This window comes from Oncorhynchus gorbuscha, linkage group LG18 (assembly GCF_021184085.1).
Source record: "Oncorhynchus gorbuscha isolate QuinsamMale2020 ecotype Even-year linkage group LG18, OgorEven_v1.0, whole genome shotgun sequence".
Taxonomy (NCBI): domain Eukaryota; kingdom Metazoa; phylum Chordata; class Actinopteri; order Salmoniformes; family Salmonidae; genus Oncorhynchus; species Oncorhynchus gorbuscha.
Genome location: NC_060190.1, coordinates 37158351 through 37184488, shown reverse-complemented (window position 1 = coordinate 37184488; position 26138 = coordinate 37158351). Strand labels below are relative to the sequence as shown.

The window sequence follows — 26138 nt, the reverse complement described above, 5'->3', positions numbered from 1 at the left end:
AAATGAAATACCGTTTGCAAAAAAAGTTGTAGTCAGACAATCCAATCCGCTAACAGATCTCCAGCACAGAAAGGCCACGACAAAACAGCGGAGACCAAATGTGATGTGTAGTCCAAAGGAAGAAATTAGTGGATCCGATCCTGCTTCAACTTGAGACAAAGCTACAAAGCACACTTTTAAATACAACAACACAAGCGGAGTAAAGAAGCTTCAGAACTGAAGGTTGAACACATCTTCATTCGCACCAGCATCACAACTACCTTTTCGCATCTGATGCTGGCTATTTAATTGGGAATTAAAGGGGAAGCGCCCTATTGGAAGGAGAAGCAGAGATGGTTCAGACAAATTCATGGCCGTCACAAGACACACAGGCACTTTTTTGTATACTCACTCAGTGTCCTTCCCTGACTCTCTCTCTCTCGCTTACTTACTTTCTCTCTCACACTGTGAACTACTCCCCATCCGACCCAATCCCCCAGCCGCCACATGGCACCGAATGATGTTGTCATAGTTGGCAAGGATGTGTGTATCACATTCTCTCTCTGTGTCTCTGTGTCTGGCCCTGGGCATCTCAGACCGGTAGTCACTGACATGGTCAGACACTGAAGGTGACTCCAGTCATGACCAAGTCTGAGCTAATACACCCAGAGATGCACACACACACACACACACACACACACACACACACACACACACACACACACACACACACACACACACACACACACACACACACACACACACACACACACACACACACACACACACACACACACACACACACACACACACACACACACACACACACACACACACACACACACACACACACACAGAGATCCCTAGCTGTTGATTCAAAGATAAAGAGGCTTGAAGATGGAGACGGCTGATATTGCAGCGTGAGATGACAGCCACTGGCAGCATGACTGGAATCATAACTTAGTCAGCACATCAAACACACACACACACACACACACACACACACACACACACACACACACACACACACACACACACACACACACACACACACACACACACACACACACACACACACACACACACACACACACACACACACACACACACACACACACACACACACACACACACACACACACACACACAGCCTACAGAAGGCAGAAACTGTGCTGGTCATGCATTATGTATTGAATCCTTCTAGGATGTTCCACATTGGCTGTCAGTTAGTCACTGGGCCAGTAACAACCAGAGTGAAGTATGAAACTACGAAAGGGTTAGAGGGTTTAAGACGGTTTTCCACATTCAAACTGATGGACACACACATATATACACTGTCAAACACAAACACAATTATACGCTTGGCTGTCCACACACCCGCCATTCCTGCACACACCACTTCTAAGGGCAACGTTTGATCATGCTGAGGACAGAGTTCAGAAAGCTCAGATATGACTACTGCAAACCTATTGTTGAAAAGACATAAGCACCAATAAATACCACCATTATAATCACAGCTCTATATCATACAGATAGAGTTAGGATTTAGAGTTTCCATTTTAGTTTAGAGTTGGGATTTAGAGATTAGAATTTATTGCCAGATTTAGTGTTTACATAGTTTAGAGCAGGGCTATTCAACTGGTGTCCCTCCAGATTTGGACATGTTTTTATTTTATTCAACTGGCCCTTTGATCAATTCTGAATATTAAAAAAGGGTATGTAAAAAAATCCCAGCCAAAATCTGCCGTTCAATTCCAAAATGACAAGCTCTATTGTGGTTGTCTATAGTGTGATTTCCAGTGGGTTTTAGAGGTTTCTAGAGCCTACAGTGCATTCGGAAAGTATTCAGACGCCTTGACGTTTTCCACAATTTGTTACGTTACAGCCTTATTTCTAAAAAATACTTATCAATCTACACACAATACCTCACAATGACAAAGCAAAAACAGGTTTTTAGACATTTGGGACTCGTTTCGGGAAACAAGGCCTATGTCGCCCATCTACTTCACAGATGAGCCGTTTGAACTTAAAACTAAATGTGTTTGTTTGGCAGAAATGCCTTCTGGAACTTTCATGTGCCTTAATAACAAACTTGTATGGCATCTGTAAATACAAATAACATTTTTAAATTATGATCCTAGTTGGTTTAGCCCACGAAAAAGACATCAAACTTCCCGCTATCCATGATTGGCTGAGATAATGGTAGCCCATATCTGCAAAAGCAGAGTGTCTGCGGAATGCTGAATATCTTGGCTTTTGATCTGTGCCTTAAAATCTTTGGTGTGACTTACTACCATATATGGACATACAAATGTATAAGTGCAGGCTGAGCCGATGATGATGACTGCTACCTACATTCCAGGGTTGCCATCCAAACACTTAAAAGACACACTCTCGTCCACTTACCCTCGCCTTATGCCCTTGGGGGAATCTCCATCGCCATCTTGGAGGGCGGTCCAAATGATTAGCCAAGCAAGGGAAGTTTGGAACACAAGCCCCATAGCCCTCATTTTTAGTTGGCTTTGGAAGTGTACAATTATGTTCATTTCGGGGGGCTGAAACTACCCATTATTCAAGTTGCAACGATTGTACATCCACTAAGAAAAGTTTGCAAAACCTTAAAAACAACATCAAGGGTGCATATTTTAAGTGCTTGGACCGCCAAAATATGACGTATGCAACCATTACACAGGGGATTGGCTACTATGGCACCTTGACAGTCTTGTAGCCAATGAGATAAGCTTTCCAGGGATATGCAGTTGACCTGGGTGGGACAAAGCAAGGCCTAAAACCCTTTATGTGTAATGTGAACTATTGCTACCTGGCTTAGAGACAAGATGCACCGAGCATGCTACATTACATTGTAAACAGATTTCATCACTTTACTTTAATTGCTTTCATAAAAGATCGCTTCTCAAGGGGGGAAAAAAGCTAAAAACTAAGAATATTGAACAGGGAGCTAAAAAAAAAGGCAGTTATGAATAAGTATAGCGCCATAGAAGCTTTGAATAAGATACTGGTTGGACTCGGATCAGGGGAGCAATTTGAACAACGAGTATTTCGTTTCGACTCGGTCGATGAACATTGCTTTCTACAAGGATTGGATCCATTTTTAGATCAGTAAGTAAATTATTTTCATGACTTTCTATAGCTAATGTACTATATGTATTTTGTTTTTTATAAGTTGTCTGCTTTTTGTGCTTTGGATTTAGTTTATGTAACTAATAATTTCATTGTTATATAATTCCAAAGTAGTCATTGTCTATGTTTCATATTAGTTCACTGTTTGCTGTTCTAAGTTCCATCCTTGTATCTTTGGAGAGGCCACTAAATTCTCATGGCCATTATTTATTTGTGGTTCTCACCGCTGTCTTGGTCTCTCTTACTAACAGTTGTGGCTGCTTTGCATGATGTATTCTTGTCTCCATCTTCTTGCCCTTTGTGCTATTCTGTGCCCAATAATGATTGTACCCTGTGCTGCTGCCATGTTGTGCTGCTACCATGTTGCTGTCATGTTGTGTTGCTACCATGCTGTGTTGTCATGTGATGCTGCCATGCTATGCTACTGTTTTCTTAGGTTTCACTTTATGTCGTTTTGTGTTGTCTCTCTTGTTGTGATGTGTGTTTTGTCCAATATTTTATTTTATTTTAATTAAATGTTTAATCCCAGCCCCCGTCCCCGCAGGAGGCCTTTTGCCTTTTGGTAGGCCGTCATTGTAAATATGAATGTTTTCTTAGCTGACTTGCCTAGTTAAATAAAGATTAAATAAATAAAATAATAAATACAAGTCTTCAAAGTGTTACTGTTTGCATTGTGTGTGTGCTTCACACCTTCTATGTGAGTCACTGTACAGATACAGTTTAGGCTTGATGTTTTTACATTCCAGTAATGTTGTTTTGTAAATTGAGTCAACTGTAATTCTTTCTTTTTTACAACAATATATCCCTTTATTTTATTCACCACAGAGTGGAGAATGCAGATTTTTGGATGATGACATTTGGGAGCCACCCCTCCCAAATGTCAACGCCTTCACTCACCACTGCTATGTCAATCACCCTGTCTGATGGTTCTACATCCACTTTACATAGACCTCTTGAAAAATAAAATAGGGGCTTGTGGCACCATTTGTCCTAATATAATCAGATTCCCCAAGATCAAGGTAAATGACATGACAAAGACAGCGGAGAGGGGACCATACATTGGATCAGGACGAACAAGATGCTTTTTGTGAAATGGAAGGACACTAGGGAAGTAACCATGCTCACCACACAGCATAAGGCATTTAATAACAAAAAAGGAGGGTGAAAGAGGAAGAATTTCCCCATTTGTGTGAAGGACTACTATGCCACTATTGGGGGTGTCGACCTATCTTGTGCTCTGAAAGGCCACTACCAGGCCCTCCACAAGACCAGGAATAGGTCTAATACTTTTTTTTACCGCTTTGTGGACCATGCTACAGTAAATGCTTTCATTCCCCACAAGCAGATGGCAAAAGCAAAAGGTTAAACCCCTCTCTCCCAGTTGGCCTTCCGAGAGCAGCTAGTTCAATTCATTTGTATGTGGGACCAATACATTGGATATGCCAAGACTAAACTTTCAGGCACTTTGGAGAGGTTGAAAAAACACTTGGATATCCCCTGTCTGTCCCCCGACACCACCACAATGTTTGAGAGAAGTTGGTGTTAAATACATTCAGTTTTTATAGTGTACAACAACTTTTAGACACATCCAGTCTGCAAAAACAATGAAATTACCACATTCGGACATGTTGGAGAGGTTGAAAGGACACTTGAATGTATCCTGGATACCCCATATCTCCACCACAATGTTTGAGTGAGGCTGATATGGTAGACATTGTTTTTATACTGAACACATTGCATTTAGGGATTGCAAATATGTAATATCACTGGAATTATCTAATTTTACAGACATATGCCACTTTGGAGAGGTTTAGGGACACTTGGAAACATCCCGTGACCACACCTGACACCCCTTACTAAAACATATGTCCATTTCTAGTTCTATCAGGTCTATCAATCCCATTTTTTTCTGATATTTTTCTGAACTATGTATCTCCTATCTTCTGATCATTTCCTCATTATCTCCCAGATGTCTTCTTTCCAAATATACCATGTTTTGGTATATCAGAATCATGTAATTACACATGAATAGCAGTTACTTTTGGGTATGTCTATTTAGACGGAAATCTACATTTTGCCATTAACTTTTTCGAGATAGGGGTTGCTCTTTTCATTTTTGGATAAAAAACGTTCCTGTTTTAAACAAGATATTTTGTCACGAAAAGATGCTCGACTATGCATGTAATTGACAGCTTTGGAAAGAAAAAACTCTGACGTTTCCAAAACTGCAGATATATTATATGTGAGTGCCCTAGAACTAATGCTACAGGCGAAACCAATATGACATTTCATACAGGAAATGGTCCAGATTGTGAATGCCCTGTGTTCCAATGTCTGCTTATATGGCTGTGAATGTGCCAGGAATGAGCCTGCACTTTCTGTCGTTTCCCCAAGGTGTCTGCAGCATTGTGACGTATTTGTAGGCATATCATTGGAAGATTGACCATAAGAGAATACATTTACCAGGTGTCCGCCCGGTGTCCTCCGTCGAAATTATTGCGTAATCTCCAGGTCCATGCGCGTTCCATTTTCTTCAGAAGAGAAACCAAACTGCCACGAATGATTTATCGTCGATAGATATGTGAAAAACACCTTGAGGATTGATTCTAAACAACTTTTGCCATGTTTCTGTCGATATTATGGAGTTAATTTGGAAAAAAGTTTGCGTTGTAATGACTTCATTTTGGGGTTTTTTCTTACCCAAACGTGATAAACAAAACGGAGCGATTTGTCCTACACAAATAATATTTTTGGAAAAACTGAACATTTGCTATCTAACTGAGAGACTCCTCATTGAAAACATCTGAAGTTCTTCAAAGGGGGTGGCAGGGTAGCCTAGTGGTTAGAGTGTTGGACTAGTAACCGGAAGGTTGCAAGTTCAAACCCCTGAGCTGACATGGTACAAATCTGTTGTTCTGCCCCTGAACAGGCAGTTAACCCACTGTTCCTAGGCCGTCATTGAAAATAAGAATTTTTTCTTAACTGACTTGCCTGGTTAAATAAAGGTAAAATAAATAAAAAAGGTAAATGATTTTATTTGAATGCTTTTCTTGTTTTTGTGAAAATGTTGCATGCTGAATGCTAGGCTTAATGTTATGCTAGGCTATCAATACTCTTACACAAATGCTTGTTTAGCTATGGTTCAAAAGCATATTTTGAAAATCTGAGATGACAGTGTTGTTAACAAAAGGCTAAGCTTGAGAGCTAATATATTTATTTAATTTCATTTACGATTTTCATGAATAGTTAACGTTGTGTTATGGTAATGAGCTTGAGGCTATAAATAGGATCCCGGATACGGGATTGCTCGTCGCAACAGGTTACATTTAAGAGGTTGAAGTGTACTGTTTGATGGCTGGCTCGCACTCTAGCTAACGCTACATGTATGATCTGTGTATTCATGATATTCGTATCTCAGAACCATTTGCATTGCTAGTTATAGCCTAATGTTAGATAGCTAACATTGAACTTGGTTAGTTAGCTACCTGTAGATTCATGCAGGGTGGGGGCATAATGTCACGTGTGACAATCTCTTCACTTCTTATGAACTCAGGCAGCAGCTCCTGAAGAGGAAAATCACCATGGTTGGCACAGTTAGAAAGAACAAGCCTGCGCTCCCCCCTGCAATCCTCTCAACAAGGGAGAGAGAGGTCTTCTCATCAAAGTTTGCCTTCATCCCCACCACCACTCCAGTTTCTTAACTCCCAAAGAGGACCAAGAATGTGGTCCTCCTGAGCACACTGCACAAAACGGCTGAGGAAGCCAGTCATCATCCTGGACTACAATCACAACAAAGGAGGCGTGGACAACCTGGACAAGGTGATTGGAACTTACAACTGCAGGAGGACGACTGCCCGCTGGCTCCTGGTCATCTTCCATAACATCATTGATGTGTCCTCATACAATGCCTTCGTGATATGGGTCAAGATCAACCGTAATTGGATGCCTGATAACCAGAATAAGAGGAGCGTGTTCCTGGAGTAGCTGGGAAAGGCACTTGTAACCCCACACATTCAAAGAAGGGATGAATTCCTCAATGTACAGTATGTAAGAATATACCACTATGTTGCCCAAAAAGTTCAAGACTGCTGTTGTTTCCCTTCAATAAAATGCATTCAAAACTACTTTCTGCACATTTCTTCTACCTTCTTAGGCTATACAAGTGCTATCTCTTGCTAAAAATGTTGTTTACGCCTATGCAGTACCTTTAGCAATACTAATAATAATAATAGTAAACCTCTACTTTAGTAAAGAAAACAATTATGACAGGTGTGTTGTAATAAAACAAGTGGTGTCCACTGATTAAATGCAGTCTTTCTGCCTTGTGGAGACAAAACACAGATATTCACAAAGTTTGTGATGAACGACAGGTTATTTCTTCATACAAAATAGATTTGGGGTTTAAAATTCAATTAAGCTGCTTTATTTCAGGTGTTCAATGAAGGCGGGTCATTTTTGACCCTTAAGACACGGGGAGTATACATAATGTTAACACTACACAAGCGTTAAGAGAGTGTGAATGATGCCGAATGGGTGTAGACAAGAAAGATCTCTCTAGTATGTGCACAAAAATATTCAAATGCCATTTTCTCAAAATTGAGTTTGCAAGTTTAACTTCAAAGCAGAATTCCTTTCCCATTGTAGTGGATGATATACCATTTAGCTCTACTTTAGCTCTAGCTCTACTTTTATGCAATGTAAAAAAAAATCACATTTTGAAATGTAAAAACCAAGTAAAATCAAATCGAGCCAGTCGGTGACATTTTTGCAAATGTATAGAAAATAACACGGAAATATTATACAGTGGGGCAAAAAAATATTTAGTCAGCCACCAATTGTGCAAGTTTTCCCACTTAAAAAGATGAAAGAGGCCTGTAATTTTCATCTTAGGTACACTTCAACTATGACAGACAAAATGAGAAAGAAAAATCCACAAAATCACATTGTAGGATTTTTTATGAATTTATTTGCAAATTATGGTGGAAAATAAGTATTTGGTCACCTACAAACAAGCACGATTTCTGACTCTCACAGACCTGTAGCTTCTTCTTTAAGAAGCTCCTCTGTCCTCCATTCGTTACCTGTATTAATGGCACCTGTTTGAACTTGTTATCAGTATAAAAGACACCTGTCCACAACCTCAAACAGTCACACTCCAAACTCCACTATGGCCAAGACCAAAGAGCTGTCAAAGGACACCAGAAACAAAATTGTAGACCTGCACCAGGCTGGGAAGACTGAATCTGCAATAGGTAAGCAGCTTGGTTTGAAGAAATCAACTGTGGGAGCAATTATTAGGAAATGGAAGACATACAAGACCACTGATAATCTCCCTCGATCTGGGGCTCCACACAAGATCACACCCCGTGGGGTCAAAATGATCACAAGAATGGTGAGCAAAACTCCCAGAACCAGGGGACCTAGTGAATGACCTGCAGAGAGCTGGGACCAAAGTAACAAAGCCTACCATCAGTAACACACTATGCCGCCAGGGACTCAAATCCTGCAGTGCCAGATGTGTCCCCCTGCTTAAGCCAGTACATGTCCAGGCCCGTCTGAAGTTTGCTAGAGAGCATTTGGATGATCCAAAAGAAGATTGGGAGAATGTCATATGGTTAGATGAAACCAAAAAATAACTTTTTGGTAAAAACTCAATTCGTCGTGTTTGGAGGACAAAGAATGCTGAGTTGCATCCAAAGAACACCAGCTTTGGGGCAGTTTTTTTGCAAAGGGACCAGGACGACTGATCCGTGTAAAGGAAAGAATGAATGGGGCCATGTATCGTGAGATTTTGAGTGAAAACCTCCTTCCATCAGCAAGGGCATTGAAGATGAAACGTAGCTGGGTCTTTCAGCATGACAATGATCCCAAACACACAGCCCGGGCAACGAAGGAGTGGCTTCGTAAGAAACATTTCAAGGTCCTGGGGTGGCCTAGCCAGTCTCCAGATCTCAACCCCATAGAAAATCTTTGGAGGGAGTTGAAAGTCCGTGTTGCCCAGCAACAGCCCCAAAACATCACTGCTCTAGAGGAGATCTGCATGGAGGAATGGGCCAAAATAGCAGCAACAGTGTGTGAAATCCTTGTGAAGACTTACAGAAAACGTTTGACCTCTGTCATTGCCAACAAAGGGTATATAACAGTATTGAGATAAACTTTTGTTATTGACCAAATACTTATTTTCCACCATAATTTGCAAATAAATTCATTAAAAATCCTACAATGTGATTTTCTGGATTTTTTTTCTCATTTGTCATAGTATGATGAAAATTACAGGCCTCTCGTGTTTTTAAGTGAGAGAACTTGCAAAATTGGTGGCTGACTAAATACTTTTTTGACCCACTGTATTTACATAAGTGTTCAGAACCTTTGCTCAGTATTTTGGTAATGCACCTTTGGCAGCGAATACAGCCTTGAGTCTACTTGGGTATGATACTACAAGCTTGGAACATCTGCACATCCTCGCAAACTCTGTCAGGTTGGATGGGGAGAATCGCTACACAGCTACTTTCAGGTCTCTCCAGAGATGTTCCATCGGGTTCAAGTCTGGGCTCTGGCTGGGCCACTCAAGGACATTCAGATACTTGTCCCAATAGGCACTCCTGCATTGTCTTGGCTGTGTGCTTAGGGTCATTGTCCTGTTGGACAGTGAGCCTTCTCACCAGTCTGAGTTCCTGAGCGCTCTGGACCCAGTTTTCATCAAGGATCTCTCTTTACTTTGCTCCATTCATCTTTCCATCGATCCTGATTTGTCTCCCAGTCCCTGCCGCTGAAAAACATCCCCACAGCATGATGCTGGCCAAAGAGTTCAATCTCGGTTTAATCAGACCAGAGATTCTTGTTTCTCATGGTCGGAGTCCTTTAGGTGCCATTTGGAAAATTCCAAGCTGGCTGTCGTGCCATTTACTGAGGAGTGGCCACTCTACCATAACGGCCTGATTTGGTGGTGCTGCAGAGATGGTTGTCCTTCTGGAAGGTTCTCCCATCTCCACAGAGGAACTCTGGAGCTTTTTCACAGTGACCATTGTGTTCTTGTGCACCACGACCTCATGATTTGGTTTTGGCTCTGACATGTGGGATCTTGTGTGCCTTTCCAAATCATGTGGGAACAGAATGCACCTGAGCTCAATTTAGAGTCTCATAGTAAAGAGTCAGAATATTTCTGTATATAAGGAGTTTCAGTTGTTTTATTTGCAATAGTTGGGCCAAAAAAACAAATGTTTTTGCCTTTTCATTATGGGGTATTAATTGTAGATTGATGAGGAACATTTTTTATTTAATACATTTTAGAATAAGGCTAAAATGCATTGTATGTGGCATGTTTATGATTTTTTTTTCTTCATTTGAATTTGGCTCCAGCATTTGAACAATTGAATCTACAAAATATTATGACCCCATTCCTGAAAGCTCCCAGGAACACACACATGCTTTCTCTTCCTCTCTGATGCTCACTGGGTAATTCATTCAAATAATATTCCCTCAGACTGGAAATTGCATTACGTGATTGGATGTATCTTTGTATTACTCATTTAGATGCTTCGTTTTAAAATGATCTAATTCCCTTTAAAAAGCTTTTCATAGCTGTTTTAAAATGACTGTTTGTTCACACACTCATTTCTGTTCGCAGTGTGTAGAGATGGCTGGGTAAATACAAATTCTTTATCAACAATACATGCAGTAGGTGTGTTTGTAGAAGGGATTGCTTTATCTAACACAGAATGTGTGTGTGTGTGTGTGTGTGTGTGTGTGTGTGTGTGTGTGTGTGTGTGTGTGTGTGTGTGTGTGTGTGTGTGTGTGTGTGTGTGTGTGTGTGTGTGTGTGTGTGTGTGTGTGTGTGTGTGTGTGTGTGTGTGTGTGTGTGTGTGTGTGTGTGTGTGTGTGTGTGTGTGTGTGTGTGTGTGTGTGCGAGAGAGAAAGAGAGAGAGTAGCGTGAGAGAGAGAGAGAGACAAACAAAGATGAGATATTATGTACAGAGCGAGAGTGAGAAAGAAAGTAGGGGAAAACATAACAGCTCTAAACAGCAGAAAAGTGTAAATCAATTCATTGGTTCATTATTCACCCCAAACGTGATTCTTCTATTTGGAGCTCAGTGTGCTAGGTTCCATGTTAGGGGAAAGAGGGCTTTTTAAGCTCTAATGATGGTACCATCACTCCGTGTGTATTTGAACAGTGCTCTGCTGAGGAGCAAGGGTTAGAGGGACAGACAGCGTATGGAATAATACTCCAATTTAAAGTTTCCGATTTAAAACATTCGTCCGTGGAACCAAATATTCCAGAATGTTCTAGCAAGAATCTAAATGCTGATCTTCATTGCCTGATATTGACTCGAAGACATATGTCAGAGGTTAATGACATTAATACGAGTGTGTATGGGGAGCAAAAAACAGTAACATCTGAGGAAACGCTGCCAAAGTTTTATCAACACATCGCATGTGCTACTAGCTCATCAATAATTCTTGACCATCGCTACTCCATTTTACAGGATGGCTACAAGGCACTCCTCCGCCCTCCCTTTGGAAAATCTGATCACGCCTGCATTCTGCTCATCACTTCCTATAGAAAGTACCCGTGGTAAGGACTGTTCAACGTTGGTCTAATCAATCGGAACCTATTCTTCAAGATTCTTTTGACCACGCGGACTGGCATATGTCCCGGGTTGCCCCTTAAAATAAAATACAACATACACTGACTCGGGACTGAGTTCATGAGGAAGTGCATAAAGGATGTTGTTACCACTGAGACGATTGGAACTTATCCAAAAATTAAATGGATGTGGCAAGGACACCAAACGTTCACAGATTATAAAGGGAACACCAGCCGCAGTCCTCAACAAGCTAAACACCTTCTTTGCCCGCTTTGAGGAAAACAGTGGCCGGCCACCACCGCTCATGAGGACAACGCCTACAGAGATTAGGTGAGAGCCCTGGCAGAGTGGTGCCAGGAAAGTAACCTCTTCTTCAACGTCAACAAAAAGGAGCTAATGGTGGACTTCCACATCGACGGAGAGGGTGAAAAGCCTCAAGTTCCTCTGCATGTACAACCTGAAATGGTCCATCCACACAGACAGTGTAGTGAAGAAGGTGCAATCTTGTGGTGCGTCTTTGCCCCTAAGACCCTCAAGAACTTCTACAGATGCATGATTGAGAGCATCCTGTTGGACTGTAATCACCATCTTTTACGGCAACTGCACCGTCTACAGTCGCAGGGGAAGTTGTATGTGTCTGGCTTAGGGTTTTAGTTTCTGTAATACTAGTCTGACAGTCAGCAAGACAGTATGTGTGAGTGTATGTGTGCTCTAGACTGATATTGGTTCAAATAGGGCTGCAGAGCGTTCTGCCTCTATTGAATGGTGATTGTGAACACTTGCCCTTTCAGAAAACAGGAAGAAAAAGACGTCTAATAGCTCTGACCTTTAAAGAAGACCACAAGAGGGATTATTTTGCATTCAGACTAAATGTCTGGAAGTTTAGTAGCCCAAGGAATGAGCTAAGTTTAGCTAGCGGACATTTTTACATGATTTAAAATCTACATACACCCTTCATAGAAACGAAGAGAAGCCTGCTTTACACATTCACATACAAACGCACACACAAAACAAACACACAAACAAACACACACCCCTGCTCGAGAGGACAAAATGTCACGGGGATGAATGCTAGATCAGAATGTCAAAATGTCATGGAGACAAGTGTTTTATTTGTCCACCAATAAATAAACAACACAGGAATAACAAACAAACATACACAACCAGACAATTTCCTTCCTCTATGACCTTAATCAAGACAACCATGGATTTCCAATTTGAAAACATCATGATTGCGTTCTTCAGTTTTGTCGTGGTCAGGAGTTTTTCATGGCCATGTGGCCAAACCATGAAAAACTCTAGGCCATTGTTGAATTGGTAATTAAAAAATAAAAATAACACCATTGCCTCGATGGCACTAACACTCGCACTTATCTTTCATGTTTTGCCGCTGACTCTCCTGGTAGCTACTTCATTGAGGAAAAATGTAGTTACTACGGTTGTGATATGTGGTTGTCTCGCCTAGCTATCTCAAGACGTATGCACCAACTAAGTCGCTCTGTTAAATGACTCAAATGTAAATGTTCTCAGTCTGGTCATGTGATCAGGAAAACCCTCCTGGTCCCCTTCATTGAATATACGCAGTAACTATTCAGATATCAGTTCTACATTCTCTGGGACTGAGTCTAACGCACGCAGAACAGCAGTGAGTGATGGGAAGGGTTGATACCAATAGTGACTTCATCTGTGGATGAACGATCCCAGCATCTGTGTGTGTGTGTGTGTGTGTGTGTGTGTGTGTGTGTGTGTGTGTGTGTGTGTGTGTGTGTGTGTGTGTGTGTGTGTGTGTGTGTGTGTGTGTGTGTGTGTGTGTGTGTGTGTGTGTGTGTGTGTGTGTGTGTGTGTGTGTGTGTGTGTGTGTGTGTGTGTGTGTGTACTGTTCATAGGGGAACAATGCAGGGTTTATGGGTCCCCTTTAGCTCCTTCTGCTTCAGTTAAACAGAGAACCCTTTACAGGATTAGCACTCTACTTTAATGGCAGGGTCACAGAGGGACACAAAGTAAGACATGCGCTTATGCACACACACACTTCCAAAACGCACAACCACACACAGCTCGACGGGGCCACAGTGGAGAATGTCCAAAGCTTCAAGTTCCTGTGTGTACACATTATTGACGACCTGAAATTGTCACACAGTCACACAGTCAGCATGGTGAAGAAGGTGTAACGGCGCCTCTTCAACTTCCGGAGGCTGAAGAAATTCAGCTTGGCCCACAAGACCCTCACAAACTGGTACAGATGCACCATTGAGAGCATTGTCTGGCTGTATCACCGCCTTGTAGGCAATAGCACCGTCCGCAATCACAGCGCTTTCTAGAGGGTGGTGTGGTCAGCCCAACACATCATCGGAGCACAATGCCTGCCCTCCAGGACATCTACAGCACCCGGTGTCACAGGATGGCCAAGAAGATAATCAAGGACCTCAGCCACCCGAGCCACGGCCTGTTCACCACGCTACCATGTAGAAGGAGGAGACAGTACAGGTGCATCAAAGCTGGGACAGAGAGACTGATGAACAGCTTCTATTTCTAGGAAATCAGTGTTAAACAGTCTTACTAGACTAGCCGGCCTCCGCCAAGTACCCTGTACCCAGCCCTGAACCTTAGTCACTGTTACTAGCCGGCTTTCACCCAGTATTCGTTTCGTGCTGTTGGTGGTAGGTGCGCTTTATTCAGCAGCCATAGCACTGGGAATGCAAAGTGTTCCCATTTTGAAACATTTCATGTGTCTGAAGGGTACAACTCAACCTACCCGGCAGGCCCAGATAGCAAACGAAGTGCACTTACAGGCATACCGCTGGCCAATCAGATAACTCAGATCACCATGTCTGCACAGTTTTCTCACACCATAGACTTTAAAAAAAGCCTTGAACGCACAGCAAAGTTGATCATGTGAGATTTTTTAATTTTTTAAGTCATGACTAGAGAGACTCAATGAATAAAGCAAAGAGCTGCTGTTTTTAGGAGTATGCTTATGTTGAAGTTGTTATTCAGCAATGTCAACACTTTGGTCAACACTTTTATAAGCCATAAATTGTGCGTTTCCCTACTTCCGCTCACGCTACAACCAGCGCTGCAGCTGCAATGAATGAGTATAGGACAGCAGTCAATAAACTTGTGTTGTTATTATTAGCGGCTTGTCTTTTCTAATATCGAGGAATATTCTACTTTCTCTTTTTATTGGAGTAACAACATGAATTGGTGCATGAGGCAGAAATAATGCAGTGTGACTTAAGTTTCGCCATCAGCTGGAAGACTGTGTCCCCTTTTCTTAGCGGCGGGAGGGCGAGAGGAGGGACATTGAGTCGGTGTGAGAGGCAGCCTCAACGCTGCTCCCTCCCTTCTGACTGACCATCAGATGCAGGCCATCAGTCCAGTAAAAAAGCACATTCTTATGCTCACTCAAGTGTGCCTCACAAGTAATGCAATAAATGATATATTACTAGTGCGATCTGTGACGTCCCTGACACTCTGTCTGCTGGGATCTCCTGTTTGGTAGTCTGCTTGTTACAGGAGGCTAGTGGGTAGAGCTAGGAGGATGTGGCGCACCAAAGTAGGCTAGGCCTGTAGGCTATAAAGTGTGGCAACATCAGCCAACACCCTCTCTCTTCCCTGACTGGCAGGCTGGCTTCCACCACCTTTTGAGTTTTTGGTCTGCTTTCACCATACAACACCCTCTCCACTCATCCACACACTGCATACACTACTGATCCTACAGATGTCCACAGCTTATGTTTATTTTTTTGTTAATGTTTAGTTTAATACATTTTTTACATTTAAGTAATGCGTGGTATCCCTTTGTTGTTACAAACTATGAATGAGTCAGTTCGTAACTCATTGGGGGCTTGTCCAAATTAGAGATGTTGGTTATGTGGTAGTTTTGGTAGTATGTTATTTGTAAATTTGGCTAATTTGTTTTGTTTGGATGGCATTTGGTTTGGACTCCCTGTTTTGTATATGGGCAGCTTGGAGCACCGTGAAGGGGTAGTAATTGGGGCCTAATTGGGTTGAGCTGTGTTGCTGCAGTTCTTAGAATGCAATGGTTTACTATTTGTTTGGCAGTCTTTGTTAAAGCCAAAGTTTGGGCTTATCACTCATGATTTCTTTTCAGGGTTTTTCCTTGATTGTGTTAGCTTTAAGGGTTTTGTTTTGGTAGATGCTGGAAAGGAAGCAGCCTTTGTCCGCTGTGTGTTGGTCTACAAATGTGTTTGTGCCTATTTCTTAATCACTGGTGTTTTGGGTTCTGGTACATGTGTTACATTGATTTGGTAAGGATTGCCAATTCAGTAGGTAGGAGCCACATATCCCCTTCTCGGTTTCAGTGACTTTATCTCAAAAGGAGATCTGTGATTTTGTACTCTCTCTAGTGTGGTGCAGACTGTGGGTAGAGCCCATTTGTGATAAATTGCTATGGGAGCACTTCCTTGAATTCAGATCAGTCACTGGATTTCCGGTTGCATTTCTGTTTCCGATGGAACCAGTTCATAAATACCCGATTTAAGTATCTGCACGAAGACTGGGGTTGAGATGAGATCGGTGTATTCGTTAGAATAGTCCTGGGGAGGTTCCATTTTGTCTTGGTTGTCCTTTACCTTATCAGTGTACACTATGTACCAACACTAGTTTTGTAGCGTTTTGTCTTAGTCTAAATTGGTAATTTAGTTGAGTTTATCACGGCTAGTAATGTAGACAAGTTTGAGTGCCCGTCTGACTCACTTCTTCAGCAGTGCACTACAGAGCAGACAGCACAGATTGAAAGCAATTGAAAGACATTATGAAGGTCAGTCTAAAAGCCAAACTAGTTGAGGAAGGAATCTTAGCTATTCGAGATACAGTTTGTTACTCCAGTTGCGTCACCAGGTGTTGCTGGTTTAAGTTTTGAGCAACAAAGAGATGTTAATGCTACAACTAGCAAAATAGCAGATTAAACACATTGAGTTGAAAAATTGAGCTACAGCTAATCAGAGAGGGTAAGCTTAAATTAATCATCAGTTTTGCCAGTAACAAACTATCCAACTGAGGACATTGTAAGAAATGTGTGTTTATTTCCTAAATTGAATGAAAAGGACACAGAAACATTTTTCTGTTTGTTTGAGTAAGTAGCTGAATCTAGAGATTGGTGTGGTGAAGATAGTACTTTACTGCTACAGTGTGTGTTAACTCAAAAGGCCTTTTCAGCGTTAGATTTAGCTGAGAGTAAGGTCTCTGAAACGTTGACAAAGGCAGTGTTAAAAGTCCACGATATTGGTTCCAGATCCGTATAGGCAGCGTTTTCGCAATTATTAAATGACATGACATAATTTAGTTACATCCAATTGGTAGTTACAGTTTTGTCCCGTCGTTACAACTCCTGCACGGACTCGGGAGAGGCAAATGTCGAGAGCCGTGTGTCCTCTGAAACACGACCCTTCCAAGTCGCCCTGCATCTTGACACAATGCACGCTTAACCCAGAAGCACCAATGTGCTGGAGGAAACACCATTCACCTGGCGACAGTGTCAGTGTGCGTTGTGCCGCCTCATGGATCTCCTGGACGCAGCCGGCTGCAACACAGCCTGGGATCGAACCAGGATCTATAGTGATCCAGCTAGCACTGATCCAGCTAGCACTGAGCACCACTCGGGAGGCCCCCAACCTATGTAGATTTTGTAGGTAATTTTGTGTCTCAGTTTAATTGTTGGTGCTCTGCCTCAGAGGTAGATACATTTCAGGAATTGTCTGATCTGATGGTCCTTGAGCAGTTAAAAAAATTCAGTACCAGAGTGTGTTGCAACTTATATCAGTGAGCACAAGGTGAAAACTCATAATGAGGCATCAGTTCTATCAGATGAGTATGTATTGATACATAAAAGCTTTTTTATGGGTCCTGTAGTCATACTGAAACTGCCCGTAAAGAGTACTCTCCCCTCGCTAAAAGTTTTCAAGGTTGGGAGTAGGTCACTGTTTTCCTCGGGTTGTTTTTGGTCTATGAGGTAGAAATGATCTAAAACGAGTTTAACTACTGTCAAGGTAAGGGACACTGTAAAAATGAGTGTCCTGTCCTTAGAGCAAAAGCTCAATTCTGGTGGCAACTCAAAATATATATATTTTTGTTGGGGCCTAGCTATATCACTTAGTCCAAATACTGTATCTCTGCTTGAGAAGCATGCATAGATAGACCTTATAGAAAATGCAGTGCTTCTGCCTATGCTGCATACATTTATGAGGGTTGCACGTGACCGACCAGCTCGATTCAGTATTTTGTCGGAACATTTTAAATTGTGGTTTTTACATTGGATAAAAGTAGAGACTCAGCTCTAGAAAATTGTATATCATACACTACAGTTAAGGGACAATGGGAAAGTAATTATGCTTTGAACGTTGATAAACTTTTGAGAAAATAGCCTTTGAATGTTTTGGTACACCCACTGGTACACCCATTCAGCATCGTTCACACCCTTTAAGTTATAGCCCCGTCCGTAAACGCAGTGTTGTCAGATTGTCCGTTCGTAAATCCAGAGCGTTTCGCTTTCGGAGCTGCACACTGGACGCTCTGGCCGAGGTGTAGGGTTGATCCGAGCGTTCTGTCCTAACAGCAGTCAAGCACCCAAGCTAACTGGTTTTAACGTTGGCTAGTTTGCTAGCTACTTCCAGACAAATGAGAGAACACTCTGATAATTTTACTCACCCTAGCAGAGCTGGCTAGTCTGTTTTTATGTTATCCAGAGCTTTGGTGACTGCAACTGTGCTGCTAGCAACAATTTTATTGATACTTTTTTGCTAACGTTTACTGACACCGGCGAAATTCAACGGGTGTTGAGCGTTTGTAAATTTGTCAGTTATTCTGAATCATAATCCCAACTCATGACGTTACTACCCTGCATGAATCCCCCTTTAAGATTTAGATGCACTATTGTAAAGTGACTGTTCCACTGGATGTCATAAGGTGAATGCACCAATTTGTAAGTCGCTCTGGATAAGAGCGTCTGCTAAATGACTTAAATGTAAATGTAAAATGTAATCTGCAGGTAGCTAACCGACCAGGTTCAATGTTAGCTAGCTAACATTAAGCTATAACTAAGCAAAGCAAATGGCTCTGAGATACAAATAATTTTGCTACACAGATCACACATGTAACGTTAGCTAGCGAGCCAGCCAGCTAATGTTAGCTATACAGATAACGGTACACTTTATCTTGAAATGAAAATTACTTTCTGACAAAATTAGAAATGTGTTATATCTGAAAATGTAGCTAGCTATACTATTTTACCGGTAAACATGAAAGGACGCTTCTCCCTCTCCGTCACGGATGCCATGGTTGCTCTTAGTTTGAAGATGCAATCTGAGGACAGGTGTTTTCTCCATCTCCTTATCTATCATCTATTATATTCCACTGATCTCTTGGCATGTCCAGCCAACTCATTATCTCATCCAATCATGGCTAGCGGAAAGGTTGCAGGCTTTTTCCAACTAGGCTTGTCATTTTAGCAATTTTATTCATATTTTCAGATGGCATACAAGTTTGTTATAAAGGCACATGAAAGTTCACATGTTCCAGAAGGCATTTCAGCCAAAAAACACATTTTGATTTTTAAAAAAAAGTTTACTTTCAAATGGCTCTCCTGTGAAATAATCGTGCGCCTAGTCTACTAGGGAGGTGCCTGAAACGAGTCACACACCTCCCTGGTAGAACGTGTTGAGAAAGTGCCAGTCAAAATATTGTGCGACACAGGCTCTGTAGAATTATTTGTTTGTGAATCCATATTGCCATTCTCGTCTGAGTCCGATACATATGATTCTATACTCATATGTGGGATGGGGTTGTTCGTTTGTGCTGTATAGATAACGTGGGCCGTGAGCTGTGAGGTGTCAGTAACTGAACACAATTGTGTCTGTTACATAACTGTTTGACTCGCCTGAGCACCTTTTGTCTGCTTCTCGTGATGAATTGGTGTAGGAACAGCAGCGTGACCCCTCTTTGAAGGAGCTGTTTGACAGTGTTGCCAGCTGATGCACAGCTCTGCACAAGGTTACTTGCTTCAAAACAGTATGTTAGTTCGCAGGTGGGTGCCTAATGGGGAAAGATTTGTAGGTGATCCAATCATGCAGATTGTAGTGCCCTCTATGTTTCGCACATGTAGCCTACATATCAATACATGCGCAGGATATATATCTAGGTTAAATAGGGGACAGGTGTTGTGCCGTGAGGTGTTGCTTTATATGTTTTTTGAAACCAGGTTTGCTGTTCACTTGAGCAGTATGAGATGGAATTGAGTTCCATGCAATAATGGCTCTATAATACTGTACGCTTTCTTGAATTGGTTCTGGATTTGGGGACTGAGAAAATACCCCTGGTGGCATGTTTTGTGAGGTAAGTGTGTGTCAGAGATCTTTGTATGTTGACTATGCAAACAATTTGGGATTTTCAACACATTGGGATTTTTAACACATTAAGGTTTCTTTATAAAACAGTCAGTCAGTCTCAATTCTTAGCCAAGAGAGATTGGAATGCATAGTATTTATATCAGCCCTCTGATTGCAATGAAGAGCAAGACATGCCGCTCTGCCAGCTGCAGCTTAACTAGCTCTTTCCTTGTAGCACTCGACCACACGACTGGACAATAATCAAGATAAGACAAAATTAGAGCCTGCAAGACTTGCTTTTTGGAGTGTGGTGTCAAAAAAGCAGCACATCTCTTTATTACGGACAGACCTCTCCCCAGCTTTACAACCATTTAATCTATATGTTTTGACCACGACAGTTTACAATCTAAAGCAATTTCGTCTCAACTTGTCCTGAACATCTAAAACTGAGAGCATTGTATTTTGTACAAATCATTCCCTAAGTGCTAGACCTCAGCTGAATCTGGTAATGAATGTTGCGCAACATTCCTTACCAGATTCAGCTGAGGTCTAGCACTTAGGGAATGATTTGTACAAAATACAATGCTCTCAGTTTTAGATGTTCAGGACCAGTTTATTACTGGCCACCCATTCCAGAACAGACTGCAACTCTTTTTTTTTGTGTGTGAATTTTACCCCTTTTTCTCCCCAATTTCGTGGTATCCAGTTGTTTTAGTAGCTACTATCTTGTCTCATCGCTACAACTCCCACACAGGCTCGGGAGAGACGAAGGTTGAAAGTCATGCATCCTCTGATACACAACCCAACCAAGCCACACTGCTTCTTAACACAGCACCATCCAACCCGGAAGCCAGCCACAACATGCACCTGGCAACCTTGGTTAGTGCAAACTGCGCCTGGCCCGCCACAGGAGTCAAAATGACTCCTGTGGCGGCCAAACCTAACCGACAGCCAATTGTGCATCGCCCCATGGACCTCCCGGTCGCAGCCGGTTATGACAGAGCCTGGGCACAAACCCAGAGTCTCTGGTGGCACAGCTGGTGCTGCAGTACAGCACCCTTAACCACTGCGCCACCCGGGAGGCCCTGCAACTCTTTGTTAAGGGTTTCAGTGACTTCATTAGCTGTGGTTGCTGATGAGTATATGGTTGAATCATCAGCATACATGGACACACATGCTGTGTTTAATGCAAGTGTCAGGTCATTGGTAAAAATAGAAAAGAGTAAAGAACCTAGAGAGCTACAGTACACCACACTTTACATGTTTGACATTAGAGAAGCTTCCATTGAAGAAAACCCTTTTGAGTTCTATTAGATAGATAGAGGTTGAAAAGCCATAACAGATACGTTCTTTCAAAAACAGGTCATGGTTAATAATATAAAAGGCTGCACTGAAATCTAACAGTACAACTCCCACAATTGTATTATCAATTTCTTTCAACCAATCATCAGTCATTTATGTCAGTGCAGTACATGTTGAGTGCCCTTCACCATAAGCATGCTGAAATTCTGTTAATTTGTTTACAGAGAAATTGCACTGTATTTGGACAAACTATTTTTTTCCCATCAGTTTGCTAAGAGCTGGCAGCAAGCTTATAGGTTTGCTGTTAGAACCAGTACCACTCTTGGGTAGTGTAATTACTTTGGCTTCCCTCCAGGCCTGAGGACAAAGACTTTATTCTAGGCTTAGGTTAAAGATATGACAGCAGTGGCTATAGTCAGCTACCATCCTCAGTAGCTTTCCATCTAAGTTGTCTAAGCCAGGTTTGTCATTATTGATCAATAACAATTTTTCTACATCTCCCAAACTTACTTTACAAAATTATCTGTCTTTCATTATTTTATTTTTTTATGCATGGATACGATGGCTCACTGTTCGTTGTTGGCATTTCCTGCCTAAGTTTTCCCACTTGAACTAATCATTATAGGAATTGGCAACATTAAATGCTTTAGTGATGAATAAGCCATCTGATTCGATGAAAGATGGAGTTTAATTAATTTCATTTAAAGTACTCAAGTTTTTCCCCCCATTCATTATATCATTGGTCTTGGCTTCGTAATACAGTTTCTTCTTTTTCTTTTTGTTGTTTCTCAATTTGCAGTAAGTCAGCCAGTCCAATGTCCAGCCAGACGTATTAGCTGTTCCTTTTGCCCCAATTCTTTCAATCATATAGTTTTGCAAATCTCATCCATCCTAGGAACCTAAACAGTTCTAACAGTCAGTTTCTTAACAGGTGCATGCTTATCAATAATTGGAAGAAGAAATTTCATAAATGCATCAAGTGCAGCCGCATCTGGATGCTCCTTAATAATCACATCAGACCAACAAAGATTTTTAACATCATCCACATAAGAGTCATAGCAAATCTTTTATGTGATCTCTTATACACTATTTTAGGCCCAGCTGTTGGAACTTCCTGGACATATCCATTATATTGTGATCACTGCATCCAATGGGTACAGATACACCTTTAAAACAAAGTTCTACAGTATTAGTAAAAATGAGATTGACATATGTGGATGATCTTGTTCCCGTAATGTTTTGTAAACACCCTGCTCGGTTGATTAATAACCTGAATCAGATTACAGGCACTGGTTGGTGACAGTGAAAAGGTTCCTCTTGAGCCGAGACCTTGATGAAACCCAGTCAATATTCAGGTCGTCAAGACTGTAGACCTCTGTTTACATCACATACACTATCAAGTCTTTCGCACACATTATTTAGATACTGACTGTTAGCACTCGGTGGCCTATAGCAACACACCGAAAGAAGAGGATTTAAATGTGCCAAGTAAACCTGCAGCCACAACATATTTTCTAAGCATCGCAGGGATATGGCTCTGAATATATACAGCAGCACCGCCCCACAAGCATTTCTGTCTCTTCTATAGATGTTATATCCTTGTATGGCTACTGCTGTTTCAGTAAATTATCTAAGTGAGTCTCAGAAATTGCTAATATATGAATGTTATTTTATGTTAGCAAGTTATTGATTTCATGAAACTTATTTCTAAGGCTACGTACATTAAAATGGGCTATTTTCAGCCCTTTTCTGGGTAGCTTATCAGAGATGGACATAATATGGAACAGCAAACAAAGCAATATAAATAATATACATTAATCGAGTGTGTGTGTACTGCGGGGGTTGAAGCTCCGAACCTATAGGCTGTAAACTTCCGACTTCAACTGTACACATGTTTAAGATATGTTATTGCAGGTGTAGAAAAATGCGTGCGTTTCTAGCTCCAACAGTGTAGTAATATCTAACAATTCACAACAATACACACAAACCTAAAAGTAAAATAATGGAATTAAGTAATATATAAATATTAGGAGGAGCAATGTTGGAGTGGGATAGACTAACATACAGTAGAATAGAATACAGTATATACGTACATATGAGAAGAATAAAGCAAAATGATGTAAACATTATTAAAGTGACTAGTATTCCATAATTAAAGTGGCCAGTGATTTCAAGTTTATGTTTACAGGGCAGCAGCCTCTAAAGTGCAGGGTTACGTAACCGGATGGTAGCCGCCTAGTGATGGCTATTTAATAGTCTGATGACCTTGAGATAAAAGCTGTTTTCAGTCTCTCAGTCCCAGTTTTGATGCACCTGTACTGACCTCACCTTCTGGATGATAACGGGGTGAACAGGCAGTGGCTCAGGTGGTTGTGGTCCTCAGGTGGTCCTTGATGATAATTTTGGCCTTCCTGTGACATTGGGTGCTGTAGATGTCCTGGAAGGCAGTTTAAGCCCAGTGATGCATTGGACAGACCACACCACCCTCTGGAGAGCCCTGAAGTTGCGGGCAGTGTAGTTGCCGTACCAGGCGGTGATACAGCCCGACAGGATCCTCTCAATTGTGCATCAGTAAAATTATGTGAGGGTTTTAGGTGCAAAGCCAAATTTCTTCAGCCTCCTGAGGTTGAAGAGGCACCTTCTTCACCACACTGTCTGTGGACCATTTCAAATCGCCAGCGATGTGTACGCTGAGGAACTTGAAGCTTTCCACCTGCTCCATGCAAACATGGGTGAACAGGGAGTACAGGAGGGGGCTGAGCATGCACCCTGGTGGTGCCCCTGTGTTGAGAATCAGCAAAGAGGAGGTGTTGTTTCCTACCTTCACCACCACGAGGCGGCCCGTCAGGAAGTCCAGGACCCAGTTACATGGGGCGGGGTTCAGATCCAGGGTCCCGAGCTTAATGATGAGCTTGGAGGGTTCTATGGTGTTGAATGCTGAGCTATAGGCAATGAACAGCATTCTTACATAGGTATTCCTCTTGTCAAGATGGGATAGGACAATGTGCAATGCGATGGAAATTGCATCATCTGTGGATCTATTAAGAAAATTGAAGTGGGTCTAGAGTGTCAGGTAAGGTAGAGGTGATTTGATTGTTAACTAGCCTCTCAAAGCAATTCATGATGACAGAAGTGAGTGCTATGGGGCAATAGTCATTTATTTCAGACACCTTTGCTGTCTTGGGTACAGGAATAATGGTGGACATCTTGCAGCAAGTGGGGACAGCAGACTGGGATAGGGAGAGATTGAATATGTTTGTAAAAACTCCAGCCAGCTGGTTTGCACATGCTCTAAGGATGCTGCTAGGAATGCCGTCTGGGCCGGCAGCCTTGCGAGGCACTGTTATCCTCAAAGAGGGCTAAGAAGGTGTTTAGCGTGGCGTCAGTGTCCGCAACATGGCTGCTTTTCCCTTTGTAGTCCGTGATTGTCTTTAAACGTTACCACATACCTGCAGTGCATTCTCTGTTTGGCTTTGTCCCCATCTCCATTTCTAAAGAGCGCCAAAGACTCGGTTACCAAAGACTCGGTCCTCCAAAACATATTAAAAATGTTCAGTCCTGTAACGCCATATAAACTGTAGGTCTAGGCTTACTAAGAATGTGCCTTACACATAAAATACAGTTTACGGAAGTTTAGTATTTTTTTATTTGTGGACAACTGCAATGTGTAAAGTCCTATACTACTTAAAACCAATTACAACAGTGTTGACTGTCAATGCTCCAAACATATTGAGCAAACACTGGATGTTTTTGTTTTACTGTGTGCTATTTAATAAACTGTAGTATCAATATACAAAGGACTAGGATGAGAATATTCCGCATCCCGAGCTGGATTGGAGTTATTATTTCTTATTATTAAGCTATGGGAGGGGTTGAATGGAGCTGAAGGGTGGACTAATAACAACAAGATCACCAACGTAAAACATTGGTGTGTAAAATGTATATAGGTTCAGAAATGTTGTGAAATAGCACAGTTACAAATAGAAATCAAACTGGATCAAATCAAATCAAATTTATTTATAAAGCCCTTCTTACATCAGCTGAAATCTCAAAGTGCTGTACAGAAAACCCAGCCGGAAACCCAAAACAGAAAGCAATGCAGGTGTAGAAGCACGAATAAACATCAGAAATAGAGGAAGGACTAAAAACAAACTAAATATACCTATTATAAAATGATTGTGTCTGTAAAATGTATATAATATGTATAAACTGAAAGTAGAAACCTAAGTGTTGTTGTTTATTAGTTTATTCCAAATGAGGGAGGGGTGGTAAGGGTTTTGGAGAATAATAAAGGTATATTCTAAAGAAAAGTGTGTGTGTGTGTGTGTGTGTGAATATATATATATATATATATATTAGTCCTTCCTCTCTATATATATTTACTGTAAAAATATATGGGGGATTGGAAATAATGTGTACAATTAGATTTATAGAAGCAGCAATCTATCCGCAATATTAAAGCTGATCCATCGCTTTAAAATTATATATATATAAAAAATATATAAAAAATATTGTAAAAATGTAAAAGCCATGGAACGCCTTGATTGGCCAGTGAATTGCCAAGTCCACGTCGCACCTACAACTTGTCTGTTCACCAAAACCCAGCCCCTTTGCGATACCGCCAGCTATTGGGCTCAAAATTCTGGCTGTTAAAATTGCTAAAATATTTCTGACACACCCCTGGATCTATAGAGCTATTTCCAGCGCTTAGATTTACCATTGCTTTAGGTTTGTTATCGTAGAGCCCTCTTTCTCATTCCCCAGAACACCTCACAGAGAGGGAGTGTGT

At 41.5% G+C, this 26138-nt stretch overlaps 1 protein-coding gene across 5 annotated transcripts in view; it reads right to left on the bottom strand.

Moving 5' to 3' along the window:
• LOC124003017 (contactin-2-like) overlaps positions 1-26138 on the bottom strand; it is an 81944-nt gene that overhangs the window by 38775 nt on the left and 17031 nt on the right. The window contains exon 1 of one of the 5 annotated variants that reach the window (XM_046310942.1): positions 392-410. The exons of 3 other annotated variants lie outside the window; for them this stretch is intronic. The gene's annotated coding sequence lies outside the window, so the exon portion shown is untranslated. Of the gene's footprint in view, positions 1-11; positions 266-391; positions 411-26138 lie in introns of those variants that run through there. One more of the 5 variants, XM_046310941.1, reaches the window with a different exon arrangement.